The sequence below is a fragment of the Pinus tabuliformis genome, chromosome 1_2, assembly GCF_031772625.1.
Source record: "Pinus tabuliformis cultivar Carrire ecotype Pingquan chromosome 1_2, CPIR1, whole genome shotgun sequence".
NCBI lineage: Eukaryota > Viridiplantae > Streptophyta > Pinopsida > Pinales > Pinaceae > Pinus > Pinus tabuliformis.
The window spans coordinates 1,269,860,715-1,269,879,733 of NC_142298.1; positions in this window are offsets into that span (position 1 = coordinate 1,269,860,715).

The following is a 19,019-nucleotide window of genomic DNA, read 5'->3' on the forward strand; positions in this document are numbered from 1 at the left end:
ACTTGTTGTCATACAACAACACTAAATCGTTTGCTTTGAATGTGTGCAACTTGATATGGCGATCGTGCCAGGCTTTCTCACACTCTTTCTGGACCTGCTGATGGAATCCTGCTAGAAACCATTCTTCCTCGAGTTCTTCTAATTACATTAGCCTTTCTTCCAAATCTTCATGGTTCGACATGCCTGTAAGTGTCGCTATTCGCAAACTGGGTACGATGTATTCCATTGGCATGACTGCTTTCGTGCCATAGACTAACCTAAAGGGCATCTGACCCGTCAATTTTTGCACGTAGTTCTGTATGCCCATAATACTGTAGGTATGCACAAGTCCCAGTCATTTCGTTGCATGTTACATACTTTGGTCAGCGCAATCTCCAGTATCTTGTTGAATTCTTCTACTGTCCCATTAGCTTGCGGATGGTATGGTGTACTTTGCTAATGATACACCTGGAACTCCTTAGTGAGCGCGCTGATGGTTTCATTCAGGAGATGAATTCCGCAGTCACTCATTATGATTTTCAGGCACCCAAATCATGTTAGCACATTTTCAAACAAAAAATTTGCAGCTGTAGTGGCTGTGTAGTCCTTAACCGGCTGTGCTTCTGCCCATCGAGTTAGGTATTCTGTTGTGGTGATGATGTAACCTGCACCTGTCTTCCCTTGAGGTTTTATCAACCCTACAAAGTTGATTTCCCATTTTTCAAATGGTTGTAGCGTCATCTATGGATTAAGTGGCGTCTCATCCCGTTGTGATGGTTTTCTAGTCCTTTGACATATGTCACAGGCACGACAGTATGCTTTCGAATCTTCGTGCAAGGTTGGCCACCATAAACCAACACGAAGAATCTTTTGTGCAGTCGTGCGTCCCGCATAGTGCCCTCCTACAACATCCCCATGTGCTTCCGTGAGGATCTGTCCTCGTTCAAATTCAGGTACATATTGTTGCAATATCTCATCGTTTCCCATTTTGTAGAGGTGCCCCACAATAACAGAAAAGTCTGTCGTGTGTACTACTAGTTCCTTCTTCTGCTGGACTGAATACTCCTTCGGCGCAGTCCATGTGGTTAAAAAATGGATTATATCTTTGAAATGGTCGTTCGCGACACATACTGCGAACAGTTGTGCATCAGGTAGTCCCTCCTCCAAGTTTGTGGGTTCCTCGCCTGTCTCAATTCGTGATAAGTGGTCTAGTCCTACATTTAGGTGTCCTGGCTTGACGATGAACTCAAAGCCATATTCTTGAAACAGTAACAACCATCTACATATGCGCCCCCCAAACACAGGCTTATTCACCAAGTATTTCAATGTGGAATGATTGGTATACATCTTGAATTGGCCGCCAAGTAAATAGTGTCGATATTTCTGGAGCGGATACACCATTTCCAATCCTTCGCTCTCAGTAGTAGAGTAGTTCTTTTTGGCTTTGGATAACTGCTAATTGGTGAAGACGATTGGGTGATCCACTCCTTCTACGCCTTCTTGTGTGAGTACAGCTCCCAGTGCGATGCACGATGCATCAACATGTACATGAAATTCAACGTCCCATTTTGGGAAGACCAGGATGGGAGTGGATGCTATCTTCTCCTTAAGAACATCCAAACTTTTCATAAAATCATCATTCCAACAATATGTAGCATTCTTCTTCAATATTTTTTCCATGGGCGCAATTATTTGGACATAGCTATTAATAAACTTCCTATAATAAACCGTGTGCCCCAACATAGTGCAGAGTTGTTTGACACTATGTGGTGCTTCTAGATTCAAAATAACAACAATCTTCACAGGGTCCACCATCAGACCTTGCTTGGAGACCACATGGCCCAACAAGTTCCCAAAGGGAACGAGGAAGGTGCACTTTTTAAGGTTCAACGCAATCTGGTGCTGGCAGCAAGTATCTAGCATCAATCATAAGCTCGCTACATGGTGTTTAAATAACCCAAAAATAGTGAAATCATCTAGACAGACCTCCAAGAACTTGTGGATATATTCCTTGAATGCGGCCACCACTATGCACGAAAATATCGCTGGCCTGTTCTTCAGTCCAAAAGGCATAACGGTATATTGAAAGCAGCCCCATTCTGTGGCGAAGGTCATCTTGCTCCTATATTCTGGCACGATCTTAATCTGATGGTACCCAGAGAAGCCATTTGTGAATGAGTATGCTTCATGACCACCCACATTCTCCAATACCTCATCTGTGAGTGGTATTGGGAAACGATCGTGAACATAGGCGTCGTTAAGCTTCTTGAGGTCCACGCATATTCTAATTTTTCCCTTATGTTTTTTCTCCTGCACTACCATAGGACTCACCCAGTCGGATTCTTCCATTGGTTCAATGATTCTAACTACGAGCATTTTGTCTAATTCTTTGCGGATCCTTTTTTTATACTTTGGATTCAACCGATAAGGCCACTACTTAACTGGCTTCATGTCCAGTTTTAGTTGATCCTGATCACCCCTAGGTCGCCAATTATCCCCTTTAAGTCCCTGATTTTGGTCAGGAAAAAGTCTTGATATTCCCGGAGTAACTCAGTGACCTTATCTACTGTAGCATCATCCCAATAGTCTCCAAGTGTATCAGTGCCAATGTTTACTTGCTTTGTTTTGAGCAGTGCAATGATGTTAGGATCCTTAATTGATGGTCCTTGAACCTCACGAAATCCTTCAGTTTTTGGAATATTAATATTTCGGGGGTCATCGTCATCCTCATGTGTTTGCAGATTATAACATTCTAGGGCACTGCTGAGCTTGGTTTCCCATGTTGGTCGAAGCACTTCCAGTGGTTCCTATGGTATCCTGAAAATGGTTGGTTGCGTCTCTGCTTGAAGATAGAAGAATGAAGCCAGACACAAACCATTCAGAAACTTAGAAAAGGCATTTAAGGAAGTTATGTAACTTTGGTAAATAGATATGGGCAAGCATTCATTCATCAACCTTTGCCCACACTCCAGAAACACCTGCGTGATTCTGAACACACTCAACAACAACATCATATTAATTATTTTTCTCTGTCATGAATTAAATGTAAAAATTGTATGTTGAGTTAAATATGAATGTAAAATTCATTTTGACGTAGTAGAGAGGTTAGTGAGTAAGAGGGCAAAAAGAAAAAGAGCTCAAGTCTTTGTGGAGAAAATGGTGGAGCAAATTTTGGTGGGCGCATGAAAACAACAATTACTTTGTTTTACTGTGTGTTTTTTCATGTAAGTTTAAATCACTGTAAATTTTATTTTACTTGGTGAATGAGCAGCAGTCTCATGTAAATGTATTTCATGTTTTAGAATTCAATACTAAGTTTTTATTGTGTTTCTCCAAAACCTACTGTTGAGTCTTGAAAATGTCATTCATTTCCATTACACTTTCACTATTATGTCCATTATATCACCTTCATTTCACCTCCATTTCACTACTATGTCACCACATTCATCCCACTTTCATTATCATTGGGCCACCTTTATGTTTTTCCAATCTTTATTATTTCTAAGCCTTTTAAGTGAATTTGTGGTTAAACATTAGAAAATAATGTGCATATGCTTATACCTAACAAATGGGTTGAGATTGTTGACATGTGTAGGTTGAAATGAGACTTCTAGAAGACCCTTATGTGGCACTCTAAGGCCAAATTCGAATTTGGTTGGAAAGAATCATGGGATCATGAGGATATGTGTCACATCTCCTAATTGTATTGTAACTCTAAGAAGACATGTGTCTTATCAGTTCCTATTTTGATTAGGACTCTAGAGGTAGAGGGAGAGATTCATGGACTCTCATTAATGAGATGGCTCTCATCTTTTTGTATAAATAGGAGATCTCTCTCCTTCATTTGTTAGTCTTTTTAGTCTTTTAGTCCCTAATTCTTAAGTTTGTAGTTTTTCCTTGATGGCTTTTGAAAGCTTTGGAGAACTTTGTTTTACTTTGAACTTTTGAAGAATTTGAATAAATCTTTGATGTTCTCAACATGGAAGGAGATGTGAAGTAGATTTCATGGAGCATATTAGAATGTAAGGTAGAGTAGATTTCATTTTGTAAATATTGCTTTGATTTCATTATGTTATTTAATTGCTTTCAAGTTTGATAGATTAGATTTTTCATTCATGCAAGTGTGTTTAATTTTCCTTTGATTTCATAGGTGGTAGGGGGCCCCTGCCTTGTATAGTTGTCACTTTAATTTCTTGCATTTCTTTTTCTTATTTCATGTATATTAATTTACAGATGTCTTTTTAAATTGCTGCATTTTATTTTTTAAAAAACATGTATATTAGTGTACATAAATTGCTTTCAATTTGATTGTAGATTAGTGATGCACATAGCCTTTTATTGAACTAATGACGTGATAGAATCGTCTTGTTCTTTTGCTGAAGCAGCAAGGATACTGGGTCACATAGTCATTCTTTCATTATTTGATTATTGCATTTTATTTCGATTAAACTAGTTGTATATTTACACTTTTGTTTAAATACTAACTCCATCAATAACATGTTTTAAGTTCTTTTGAAGTGCTAAGTTTTGGAAATTACCATTAGGGACAAAGGCCTTGTCTTGAAATCTTTATCCATACTTGTCCTTTAAAAGTATTCTTAAGAGCTTAGAATAGGACTTCCATTTGAATTAAACACTTTAGAAAACCAACAAGAACAAAACCACAAAAACAACATAAACTATAAAACAACGAAGTAAGAGAAAGGTTAACTAAGCACATATAGTGCACCACACTTCATCAGTTTACGATCCCTGGCAACGGCGCCAAAATGTCTAGTCAATTTAATGTCTTAAATTGCTCTACATAAATTATTGATCTTGCAAAAGTGCTTAAAGGATAAATTGGATACAAACAAAATCATGGTTGTCACACAAGAACCAACCATCATGCAATCCAATAAAGATATACTTTGCAACAATAATCAAAATATCATTATGCAAAGTTCAAAGATCAAAATAGAAGGCAACAAAAAAAAATGGTTGTAACACAAGAACCAACCATGTTGCAATTCAAGTGAAACACTTTGCAGAAATATGAAGTTATCAAATGATATCATGCAAAGTTAAGTCAAAGCTCAAGGATCAAAAGAGTTAATGTAATATATATTGCATGAGGACATGCAATAGCTTCAGTTGGGGGGTATGTTGAGTCTTGAAAATGTCATTCATTTCCATTACATTTTCACTATTATGTCCATTATATCACCTCCATTTCACTATTATGTCACCACATTCATCCCACTTTCATTATCATTGGGCCACCTTTATGTTTTTCCAACCTTTATTATTTCTAAGCCTTTTAAGTGAATTTGTGGTTAAACATTAGAAAATAATGTGCATATGCTTATACCTAACAAATGGGTTGAGATTGTTGACATGTGTAGGTTGAAAGGAGACTTCTAGGACCCTTATGTGGCACTCTAAGGCCAAATTTGAATTTGGTTGGAAAGAATCATGGGATCATGAGGATATGTGTCACATCTCCTAATTGTATTGTAACTCTAAGAAGACATGTGTCTTATCAGTTCCTATTTTGATTAGGACTCTAGAGGTAGAGGGAGAGATTCATGGACTCTCATTAATGAGATGGATCTCATCTTTTTGTATAAATAGGAGATCTCTCTCCTTCATTTGTTAGTCTTTTTAGTCTTTTAGTCCCTAATTCTTAAGTTTGTAGTTTTTCCTTGATGGCTTTTGAAAGCTTTGGAGAACTTTGTTGTACTTTTAACTTTGAAGAATTAGAATAAAGCTTTGATGTTCTCAATATGGAAGGAGATGTGAAGTAGATGTCATGGAGCATATTAGAATGTAAGGTAGAGTAGATTTCATTTTGTAAATATTGCTTTGATTTCATTATGTTATTTAATTGCTTTCAAGTTTGATAGATTAGATTTTTCATTCATGCAATTTTAATTCATGCAAGTGTGTTTAATTTTGCTTTGATTTCATAGGTGGTAGGGGGCCCCTGCCTTGTATAGTTGTCACTTTAATTTCTTGCATTTCTTTTTCTTATTTCATGTATATTAATGTACAGATGTCTTTTTAAATCGCTGCATTTTATTTTTTTTAAAACATGTATATTAGTGTACATAAATTGCTTTCAATTTGATCGTAGATTAGTGATGCACATAGCCTTTTAATGAACTAATGACGTGATAGAATTGTCTTGTCCTTTTGCTGAAGCAGCAAGGATACTGGGTCACATAGTCATTCTTTCATTATTTGATTATTGCATTTTATTTCGATTGAACTAGTTGTATATTTACTCTTTTGTTTAAATACTAACTCCATCAATAACATGTTTTAAGTTCTTTTGAAGTGCTAAGTTTTGGAAATTACCATTAGGGACAAAGGCCTTGTCTTGAAATCTTTATCCATACTTGTCCTTTAAAAGTATTCTTAAGACCTTAGAATAGGACTTCCATTTGCATTAAACACTTTAGAAAACCAACAAGAACAAAACCCCAAAAACAACATAAACTATAAAACAACGAAGTAAGAGAAAGGTTAACTAAGCACATATAGTGCACCACACTTCATCAGTTTACGATACCCGGATTGATAATTTATGTAGAGCAATTTAAGACATTAAATTGACTAGACACCTACTTCCTCATTTTTTCCATGAGTAAATATTATACATAAGTCTCTAAAATAGCTGCACGGTGCGCGAAATCCAAGTCTGGGAAATCAGCTTCGCGGTGCGTGAAGGTAGTTGCATGAAATCACCTTCGCGGTGCATGAACCCAGTCTCACGAAAGTAGCTTCGCTAAAGTCATAACTCTCTCCCTCCACGAAAATTAAATTTTTTTCTAATTTTTTGTAACAAAGTTGGATCAAGAAACTTCAGTAGGACTACTTGTCAGTAACCTTTTTCATGTGCGATTTCCTAGACAGTTTGGACATGCATGGCTTTGCATGTTGGTGTATGGTTCTCTTGTTGTCGATGTCATGGTTTTGTCAGGTTATCACAATGGATTTTACCCAAGCCTAGCTTTTTTGTGGATTCCATGGTATGTTGGGATGTTTATTTTAGTTTTTGAGCTTTGGTTTGTCGGATGGATTTCAAAATAAAGGGTGGAGGTGGTCTCAAGGTTCATTTCCAAAGGCCTAGGAATCCCTTGACTGGTTTTGGCAGGACACACAGTAAAGCCTGAGGGAGCAGTCTTGATTTAGAGCCTAGTGATCCATGTTTATATCATGGTAAACACTCGGAGATAAGGAGATGGAAAATTCCTCTTGGAGAGTGATGGATTTTGGATTTCATTCCAAGTTCTGTTTGGTTGTGATCGGAGTCCTGGTTTTGGTGTGATCACGGTTTGGAGGTGGTTTAACCTTTGGATTTCCTTGGTTGTTCTTGGATTGATTCTTCTATGAGATCCCACATTCGTGCTGGAAATATGGATCGAGTTTGATTGGATGAAAGAGAGATTTGGTTCGGCCATATCTATGGTCAGGTGGTATATGGAAGTCCTGAACCTGGTCAGATTTACTTATGATTAATAAAATCTAAGCTCTCCTATTTTTCACTGATTTATATGTGAATTTAATGACTATCATATCTCTTAGATTTACATGGTTTTATGCTAGTTATAAGCATGGTTGAATGAGCGGTTCATGTCATGGTTATTTCATGTATTTACTTGTAACCATTAAATGAATGGATGCAATACCTAATTGATCATGTAGTAGTTCAATGAAGAAGGAGGTTATCCTCCTGGTTATGTTTCATAAGGTTTTTTAGTCATTTATCCTCTGTCTTGTATCCTAGATTTGTAGGTTGCGTTGATGCTAAGTGTTTGACAGAATGTCAGTCCTGGTTGAGGATGCTAAAGCCTACTTTGGGCTAGAAAAGTGGCTTAAATCTCGGGGTCACTGGCATAGAACTGGAAAGTTTGGTCCACAATCACTGGTAGGAAGGCTTGTGAGAGTGAATTTGGGTTGTTGGTTACTCCCTTTCCCATAACATGAGAGCGACTATGGCCTAAGAGCTACAAAATAGCAGTGGGACCTAGGTATAGGTTGTCTGAGTGACTCACTTTGTAGGTTTTAACCCTGTACATAAATTACCTGCATACGAATTCTTAAACAAAGAAAATAAACAATGCGAGAGCATAACCCATAAAGCACATATGCACAGAGATTTTTCCCTGGATCCCAAAACCGGGACTACCAGCTTGATTTTTCATTATATTCCTTTCAATGTTACAATACATATTTATACATGCCGAAGCATCCAATACCATGGACCGAAAAACCATCACGTCCAATACCATGTGCGAAAATCATGCACAAAACCATAGGTAGGTTCGCCAACCTAATATAGGGTACAAAAAAAAATTTCCTAGGGCGCTGCCCCGGACCCCGTAGAGGGGGGCTACCCGCCCCCCTCTAACCCCCCGTTCAACTATGTAGGTTAGTCGTGGAAAGAATATAACAAAACCCAACAATCTCCCACTTTTTGTTTTCTTTCCACAAGGGGCCACAGGAGAGCTTAGTCATTTTTCCAGACCTGAAACACCCATTGTTTCTCTACACCAAGAGAACTTCTCAGAGCTCACAGATTTTGTCAATGCATCTGTAGTATTCTTCAAAGTGTCCACCTTTACCAGCAACACCTTTTTATCTTCTATCATATCCCTCACAAAGTGATACTGAACATCAATGTGCTTTGTCTTTGAATGATAAGCAGGGTTCTTTGCCAAGAAAATTGCACTTTGGCTGTCACAGTCTATTCTTATAGCTCCCTGTACTAACCCCATACTTGAACACAATCTCTGCAACCAAACTGCTTCCTTGCTTGCATGAGTGGCTGCCATGTATTCTGCCTCTATAGTTGATAGTGCACTACAGATTGTTTCTTACTCATCCAACTGACTGCACCTCCAAATAGGTTAAACACATACCCACTTCTAGATCTTCTCTGATCCAGATCTCCAGCCCAGTCTGCATCAACAAAACCATGAATATCCAACACTCTGTCCAATCCTAGTCTTCCTTGGTAGCACAAACCATAATCACTAGTGCCACGCAAATACCTAAAAACCTGCTTCACTGCTGTCCAGTGCTCCTTCCCAGGTTTTGACATAAACCTGCTCAATCCTCCCACTGCATGTGCAATGTCTGGTCTAGTACAGACCATTGCATACATCAGGCTACTGACTGCACTTGCATATGGAACACGGGACATATCCTCTTCCTCTTCTTGTGTCTTGGGACACTGTTCAGCAGGTAACCTCACACCTACAGGAATAGGAACCCTCGCCGGTTTACTATCCTGCATATTAAACCTCTGCAGTATTGTCTCGACATACTTCCTCTGGTTTAACCAGAGCTTCCTCTTTGCCCGATCTCTTTTAATTTCCATGCCCAAAATATAGTTTGCAGCACCAAGATCTTTCATGTCAAATTTGGAGGACAATTGGGTCTTCAAATCCTGGATAATTTCTTTGTCATTTCCAACCAGCAACATATCATCCACATACAAGACTAGATAAATAACATGGTCACCAATTAATTTAAAATACACACAATGATCTGCTTTGCTTCTGGTGAAGCCAAGTCCCCATATAAATGTATCAAATTTCTGATACCACATCCTTGGTGACTGTTTTAACCCATACAGAGACTTCTTTAACTTGCATACCAGTTCTTTCTTACCCTTCACCGCAAAGCCTTCAGGTTGCCTCATGTAGATTTCCTCTTCCAAATCCCCGTGAAGAAATGTTGTCTTCACATCCATCTGTTCTACCTCAAAATCAAAAGCAGCAACAACAAATAAAAGTAATCTAATAGAAGCTACCTTGGCAACAGGAGAAAAAATATCACCAAAATCAATTCCCGACACCTGGGAATAACCTTTTGCTACGAACCGAGCTTTGTATTTCTCCACCTTTCCTTCTGCATTAGTCTTCTTCTTGAACACCCATTTGCTGCCAATGGGTTTCCTTCCAGCCGACAACTCTACCAGATCCCAAGCCTCATTTTTGTGCAAAGATGCCATTTCATCAACCATGGCCTCTTTCCAGAGTTTTTCATCCTCTGAATCCACTGCTTCCTTCACAGTTCTGGGATCATCATCAGTAACAGACAAAGCAAAATTTGAACTGAAAGAAGATGGACTATACCTTTCTGGATGCCTTCTTTCTCGACCTGATCTTCTCATAGCCGGAGTTTGTGGCTCTTCATCTTCTGATTCCTCCTCTGCTGCAGAGTCTGATTCTTCCTCCTTTGGCTCAAACTCTATCTTCTCAGGTTCCTTTGGTTGGACTTCAGATTGAATAACATCTTTTACCTCTCTGAACACCACATCTCGGTTGTACACAGCCTTCCGTGTGATTGGGTTCCAAAGCTTATATCCCTTTAAACCATCCTTATACCCAATAAAGATGCACTTCTCAGATTTACTATCCAACTTGGTTCGTTTCTCCTTTGGAACATGTACATATGCATCACGTCCAAATACCCTCAGATGTGAAAGAGAGGGTTTCTTACCAGTCCATACTTCTTGTGGAGTCTTATCCTCCAATGCTGATGAGGGTGATCTGTTGATCAGGTAACGTGTAGTATCCACCGCCTCTGCCCAGAATTCCTGTCCTAACCCGGCACCACTGAGCATGCTTCTTGCCCTTTCCATCAACGTCTTGTTCATTCTTTCTGCGACTCCATTTTGCTGAGGTGTATATGGAGTAGTCTACTGTCGTGCTATACCACACTTCTTACAAAATTCTTCAAATTCCTTGCTGCAAAATTCTCCACCATTATCTGTCCTCAATACCTTTATCTTCTTCTCTGTCTGATTTTCCACCAGAGCCTTAAATTCTTTAAACCTGTCAAAGACTTCAGATTTCTTCTTAAGGAAATATATCCATGTATTCCTTGATAAGTCATCTATGAATGATACATAGTACACAGACTTACCCAGTGATGGAACCTTCACAGGTCCAAACACATCACTGTGCACAAGCTCTAATATCTGTTTCGTCCTCTTACCACCAGAGGGGAAAATCACTCGATTCTGCTTCCCATACACACAATTTTCACAGAAATCAAAATCGAGAGAGCTATCATTCATACCTTCTACCATACCTTTACCATGAAGTATTCGAGGGCCCTTCTCTCCAATATGTCCAAGCCTTTGATGCCACAACATGGTCTTCTCTCCAGAGACCACTAGATTTTCTACTCCATTTTCAGGAACCATAGAACTATTGCACCCATCAACAACAGTGCTACCTTGCAGCTTGTACAGAGTTCCAATCCGAACTCCCCGCATCAATATCAGTGTTCCTCGAACCATCTTGCAGGTATCTTTCTCGAACAATGTCTTTACACCTGCATCATCCAACTTGCTTATAGAAATCATATTTCTGGCCAATGCAGGAATATGTAGAACACCCGGAAGTGTTCTAACCCTTCCACCTTGCAACTTTAACTTTACTTTTCCCCGACCAATGATTCTAGCCTTCCTATCATCTCCTAAGAAGACATCACCACCATCGTATTTCTCATACTCGCAGAACCACTCTCTATGGGGAGTGAAGTGAAAGGATGCACCTGAGTCAATCAACCATGCCTCATGATCTACATGTGTACTTGAAGAAGCCAAGTACACATCCCCACCTTCATCTGAGGTGGTTTTCGCCTCTGCAGAAGGAGCATCATCAGATCCCTTTCCTTTATCAGGAGCTTTAGATTTACAATCCCTTCTGAAGTGTCCTTCCTTTCCGCATTTCCAGCACACCACCTTTGTAGGTTTTCCTGGAGATTTAGATCTCCCTCTAGATTTAGATCTCCCACTCGATGACTTATTTTTGTTTATGTTCTGATCCCACGAATCTGGTAGAGAACACAATAGACTGATGCACTTATCTTCATCTGAAATTTTAATATCAACAGATAATAATTGACTTACCACAATATTAAACGCATTCAGATGCTCTGTCACCGAGTCTCCATATTTCATCCTCAGGTTATACAGCTTTTTTCGCAAGAACAGTTTATTCACCAGAGACTTAGATTGGTACAAAGTCCCTAACTTGACCCACAAAGCCTTTGCCGTAGCTTCCCCTGATACATTCAGCAATACTGAATCTGAGACACACAATCGTATTGTGCTCTTTGCCTTCCGATCCAATTTCTTCCATTCTTCATCGGTCACTCCCGATGGTTTAGTACCCGGATCTACTGCGATCCACTGATCTTTATCGACCAACAGATCCTCCATCTTGAGTTTCCACAACTCAAAACTCTGACCATTGAACTTCTCAATCTCGATCTTTCCACTGCTCGCCATCTTCTTTCACCACCAGAATCGATCTCGCAGATCTCCCACTGAACAGGGTCTACCACAGGCCCGAGCGAAACCCCTCGGCAACAAAGGCGTCCCCTTGAAGCCAAAACAGCTCTGATACCAAATGTAGGTTTTAACCCTGTACAGAAATTACCTGCATACGAATTCTTAAACAAAGAAAATAAACAATGCGAGAGCATAACCCATAAAACACATATGCACAGAGATTTTTCCCTGGATCCCAAAACCGGGACTACCAGCTTGATTTTTCATTATATTCCTTTCAATGTTACAATACATATTTATACATGCCGAAGCATCCAATACCATGGACCGAAAAACCATCGCGTCCAATACCATGTGCGAAAATCATGCACAAAACCATAGGTAGGTTCGCCCAACCTAATATAGGGTACAAAAAAAAAATTCCCAGGGCGATGCCCCGGACCCCGTAGAGGGGGGCTACCCGCCCCCCTCAAACCCCCAGACAGGGGGGGCTGCCGCCCCCCCGTGACCCCCCCGCTGCGCAATCGGCGCAACGAAGGGGGGCTACCGCCCCCCTGTAACCCCCCGTTCAACTACGTAGGTTAGTCGTGGAAAGAATATAACACAACCCAACACACTTGTCTCATGAGGGTTATGTTGATGATGTTGAATGATAGTATGTGATGTTCCATCAATTCCACTTCGTTAAGGTTACATAGGAGGTCGAATATGATTGTAGTAACATATCTCCTCATGGTTACCCTGGTTGGCATGGTTACTTTGGGTAGACCTGTGAGGGGGGTGTTATATCATCTATTTTTAAAGATATCCAAAATGTCATGTACAATCATTATAAGATTCAAGGAGTGAAAGATCACATCGAGCATCAACAACAGTTATCCAACTCTTAAAATATAACCTCACTTTGGTGTAAAATCGAATGAAACAACAAACAGATCAACATCACAACGAAATAAGTTTTGATGTAGGCGATTGGGAATTGTTACGGCTACAACAATACAAAAAAATGTTCTTGAAGCAAGCTAAGAAGGATAATAAATTATCACCAAAGTACTATGGTCCTTATAAGGTGTTGCAAAAGATTAGTACTATGGCATACAAATTGGAGCTTCCTGCATCTTCCCAAGTGTACCTCTTTTTCCATGTTCAGGCTTAAATAAGGTTATAGGTGACAAGCTCCCATTTCAAACAATATTGTCAGAACTTGACAAGGAAGGAAAAATCATATTGGAACCTGAAGTAGTCACGGAAATAAGAACCTGAAAACTACGAAATCAATCAATTAAAAAGTATCTCATCAAGCGGAAGAACCTAACCACTGAAGATTTTGCATGGGAGGAGAATAATTTTATACAAAAGAATCCATAACTACTCAAGCATCGAGGACAACACGTTTTTGAAGGAGAGGAGCATGTTAGGTCCCTATACTACTAGTTTCCCCCCTTATCGTATTGTTGTGCCCATGTACTCCCCATATTGTTATTATTGTGCCCCATAGAAACCCACTATTTTTATTTTTGTACCCTTACAATATTATTATTATGTAGGCTCTGATTATATTGTGACTCCTTAGACTCCTATATATAGAAAGGGAGTATTTTCATTTGTATCATCCAAGGATTGTCCATTTTTGTAATGTAAAGGAGGTTTCCCCTTCAAAGAGGGTAATTTTGAAGTCATTGATCTATCTCTTCTTTTTATTTTTTGAGTTGGTTGCATAACAGAAGTAGAGTTGCAATTGCACAATCCATTAGTCGTCTAACATTCTACAAAGAGTTGTAAAACCCATTAGTCGTTTAACATCATATGAAGGGTTGCGAAACATGCTATGAAATAGAGTTGTAGAAATTTGTCAATAAGAAAGCTACAGATATTAAAGTTTTTGAATTCATCAACAAAAAGGATAAATATAGAGAAATCAAATTGGTGAGAACATTTTATTTTTATGATTTGTTTTTTGTTTTGTTTTGTTTTCAAATCATTTATTTTCAATGTGTTCAAGGTATATATATATATATATATATATATATATATATATCTATATATATATATATATATATATATATATATATATATACATATATATACATATATACATATACATATACATATACATATACATATACATATACATATACATATACATATACATATACATATATATAAATTTTTCTTTATTTTTCTTCTATTAACATTCATTTGCCTATTTATGTTTTTCAAGTTAGATGCATTTTGTTGGCTTAACAGTCTACTTCCATGAAGTATGAAGCAACAATTTAGTTAAAAATAATATAATAACATAAGATATAAAGCACAAGTCTAGTTAACTGAAATACAATATAGTTGTCATGTAAGTGAAATAACTAGTAAGCCATGGAATTGGAGATGTTCCTTGGAATTTCTGTCCTAATATGTATATCATGCGATTACTGTATGTCTTATGCTTTCCCCTAATATGTGTATCTTGTGATTTTTGTATATTAAAAATTAATGTGTTATTAGCTTATTATGAAGCCAATAATAGAATCCAAACAAGTGAAGGAAATAAATTTGAAATACATATTAAATAAATGAAACTTTGTTTTTAGTACTTGAAGAAAATCTAGAAAAAGTAGATTAGTAGGGTAGGTTTTATTTGATGCTACCCTTAAAAGAGCCTCACATGATTCAAAGGAATATTATGCAAAAAAAAGAAATATGAATTTAGGCTTGGTATTATTATGATAGGGATTCAAATGAGGATGGTACTTGTAATGGAGGTCTCATTCTTTATATTAGTGAAAATCATGTTTTGAAATCAAATATTGGATTGGACCATCGATTAAATAACAACGTTGAGCTTCTATCTTTAAAACTCATTTTTTGTCGTGCTCTAGAACACCAATGCTTTTCCTTGTAGATTTTTGGGGACTCTTTAAATGCTATAAATTGGTTCAACAACGTGTAGAGCTATCACAATCACATCCTTCTTCCTATCATTAAATAAATTATGTAGTTAAAAGTGTGTTTTAAGCATGTTTCCTATTACCACATTTAAAGGGGAAGAAATTTGGAGGCCGATCTCTTGTATAAAGAAGGCACTCGTCAACTTTTGGGTGCCTCGAGAGTTCTAGAGCAGGAAAATGGCTAGTTTCGGGAATATGGACACCAACTTTTGTTGCAGATTAACAGGTGGAGGATTTTTTTTGACAGTTGTTGTGTTGATTGGATGAGCACATATATGACATTAGAGTTGTCAGACAATTTTGATTGTTTTTGTTTCAATTCTGTTTACTTACGGATACTATTGTCGTGGCGGAAAAAGTCGTTTGTGTGGACACAACTGACCTCCCTAGGAGTCTAGACTCTCTAGCGACAAACAAGACAAAATGGAGTGATCTTTCTCTAAATATACCTTTTAAAACATGAAAACTACAAGTGTTTAGGCTTACCTTATTCCAAAACGCTGTTGTTGTAGTCCGTTCTTGCCGATCCGGATGAGCTCCTCCTTCATGTCAATTCCTGCAACCACCAACAGTCAAACAATTACCAAGCACTTGCATTTCATATAATAAAACATATATTCAACATGCAAACCAAGGAACACATGAAATAACTCATTAACACAAGCTATTGAGAAAAATAAACCAGTTTGTATTAATAACGAAACAAAGAAACTCTTACAACCTAGCCTTGGTGTTGTGCAAGTTCCTCCCAGGGTCCATCAAGGGTTTTCCTCTACTTTGACAAAGCTCACCCACTTCCAAGTAGAATCAAGCAAAGACAATCTCTCCTCACAAGGTTCTAAATGGGAGTCCTAATTCCTGCAGCGTTTACCCAAAGAAAATGTATAGCTCCAACCTCTCCTCCCTCTGGCTCAATGTCTTTATTTATAGTGCTGTAAAGAGGTTATTCAGGTCCACCATCAATGGGATAATCCCCCTCTTTGGGTGGGATAGCTCCCTTATTGATGGGATAAGTTCCCCCTTAATAGAGATACATGAACCAACTGGAGGCGCATCCATTTCATCAAACCGACCTCTAGAAGGTTCTAGAAGTAACCACAAGTAACATTTTTAAGATGAAACTCGCGCATTTTGCCTTTTACAGAAGGACGCACCTGTCCCTTAACATACAGAGCGTCCATGGACGCAACTTTTGTGAACATGGTGAGCGTCCCCGCAGGTAAGGCTAGAGAGAACCTGTGACCCCAGAGATAAACACATTTTTTACAAGACTTTCTCTCTTCTTTGAGTTTGAGATGGATAGCAGAGGCATAAGACTTGCCTAAGAGGGTAGCATGACTGTTGATTTGAGCCATACTAACTGTAAGTAGTCATGGTGACATTTTTTTAGTGTAACAACTATATATGGAATCTATATGAGGAGTGAAAGGTATAATTTTATGACATCTTTGATGATGCATATATGATATATTGGGTTGGATAGTTATGACATAAGCTTGATTTTTGTGCCTTATAACATTATGAGACATCAAACATTACTGGAATGCCTCGATTTGGATATGAAATATGTAGCTTTTTATCAATCTAATAGAATGTTACACTTTCTTTCTTTTTTCCATGATAAAAAAGAAACACCTCAAACCCAACATGGAAGAAGAATAGTCTGTTGTCGAGTTATGTTATGTTATAAAAAAAATTTGACTTGGCCAAATTACATAAAATAAAAAATAAATTAAATTAAATTGAAAAATTAATAAGTATAATTATTAATTAAAACATTTTGACTCAATAAAATTACACAATAATATTTTAATATAAATAATCAACACACATACACACATAAAGTTTAATTTAACCATTCTTTACCATTAACCCTTCCAAAATTCTCTTAATTAGTTTTATTTATTTTTCACTTTGTTAATGTATTTTTATATTGATTTTAGTCTTTCTTAATCTAATTCTAGTTCACTCTATTTGTATATTTCTTTAACCTAATAATTTAATTTAATAAAGTTATTTAATTATTTAATATTAATTATCAACCCTCATTTCTTTAGTATCAATTTGACTATCATTTAATTTATTATTTTTAATATATATAATTAATTATTATCTCATTAATATTAACATTTATTTGACCAAAATCTTCTATTATTATTACTATTATTTGATCCGTAAAGAAGAGTAAACTTTTACCTTTAAACATGAGACACGTCACTAAATCTACAAAATATTCGAGAAGAAGTTTTCAAAATAATAAAAATAAAAATAAAATAATTATTAATATTATTGTTTACTAATAATTAAGCTTAACTTTTGATCGAACAAGTGTCAAGAGGGATCACATATGTTTTCATTATAAAAGTGGTTTGCACTTTAAGAGATTTGATCCCTTCTAAAATTAAGATGGATCTAGGCTGGTTAAACTACCAAAATAAATATATTTATTTTTGTTTCTTACTATAAGCTACATTTTTTTCGTTTAAAAAATATTTTAATAAAAGAGTATTGATTTTCACAATTCTTTAGGAATTTGAACCAAAATATGTATATATATATATATTTTTCTTACTATAACATACATTTTTTTATTTAGAAAATATTTTCATAAAAAAATATTAATTTTCACAATTGTTTAGTAATCTTTTAAAATGAAATGGTGTAGAAGATTTTTAATTCATTAGATTTTGGTTAAGCACTCCACTCGTTTTCAAGACCAGTGAGCAAAATGATACCAAGTACCAAATACTCTTTAATAAAGAAAAATACTAATTATCCATTAAAAAATTAATAAAAATAGTCATTAAAAGAAAAAATTAAAATTAAAATACCTAATCAAAAATTTTTAATTAAAAACAAACAAGTAACATAAAAGTTTAAACACAAAAGTTAAATAAATAAAAGTAAATTAAGAATGTCAAAAATAAAGGTGCTCAGTTCACAACAAAACATATATATAAAAAAAATTACAATACATCCCTATATATGATATCCTTTATCTATGAATTAAAAAAATCCACCTCTATTTAACATTTTGTCCATTAAAATTAGAATCCATTATTTATGAGAAAAGAAACCCATTCCTATTGATTAATTTGATTATTAAAATTAAATACAAATATCCATCATTATTTATAAAAATATAATAACCACCTTGTGTATTGGTTAACAAGTAGACAAACAGAAATTAGAATCCATCTCCGTTGATTAATTTGATTATTAAAATTAAATACAAATACCCATCCGTATTTATAAAAATATAGTAACCACCCTCTGTATTCTGTATTCGTTAACAAGTGGATAAACAGAAATTAGAATCCATTATTTATGAGAAAAGAAACCCATCTGCGTTGATTAATTTGATTATTAAAATTAAATACAGATACCGATCACTATTTATGGAAATAACCTTCTGTATTTGTTAACAAGCGGACAAACGGTCATAGGACTATTTGACTATTAAAAATTGAGCTGAAACGTAAATAGAACGTCCCATTAAAAATAATAACAATAAGAAGCGCATTCCATATGGACAAACGACCGACGTGAAAGTTGTGGTCCGTTTGGAGATCACCCTCCGATCACGAGTGTTCTGTTGGCAATTGAATCTGCCCGAAATATGGAGAGACGCAGCAACGAAGAGGTTTCAGGGTTTGATGGCGCATTCTTTTCAATGATAGAAGAATTCATTGGGCAAAAAAGAGATGAAGATTACAAATGCGGAAGCAAGAGGAAGTGTTCTGTAGACCACCCCAAATTAAGTTCGGTGTTCACCCCTGAATGGAGAGAACCTGTCA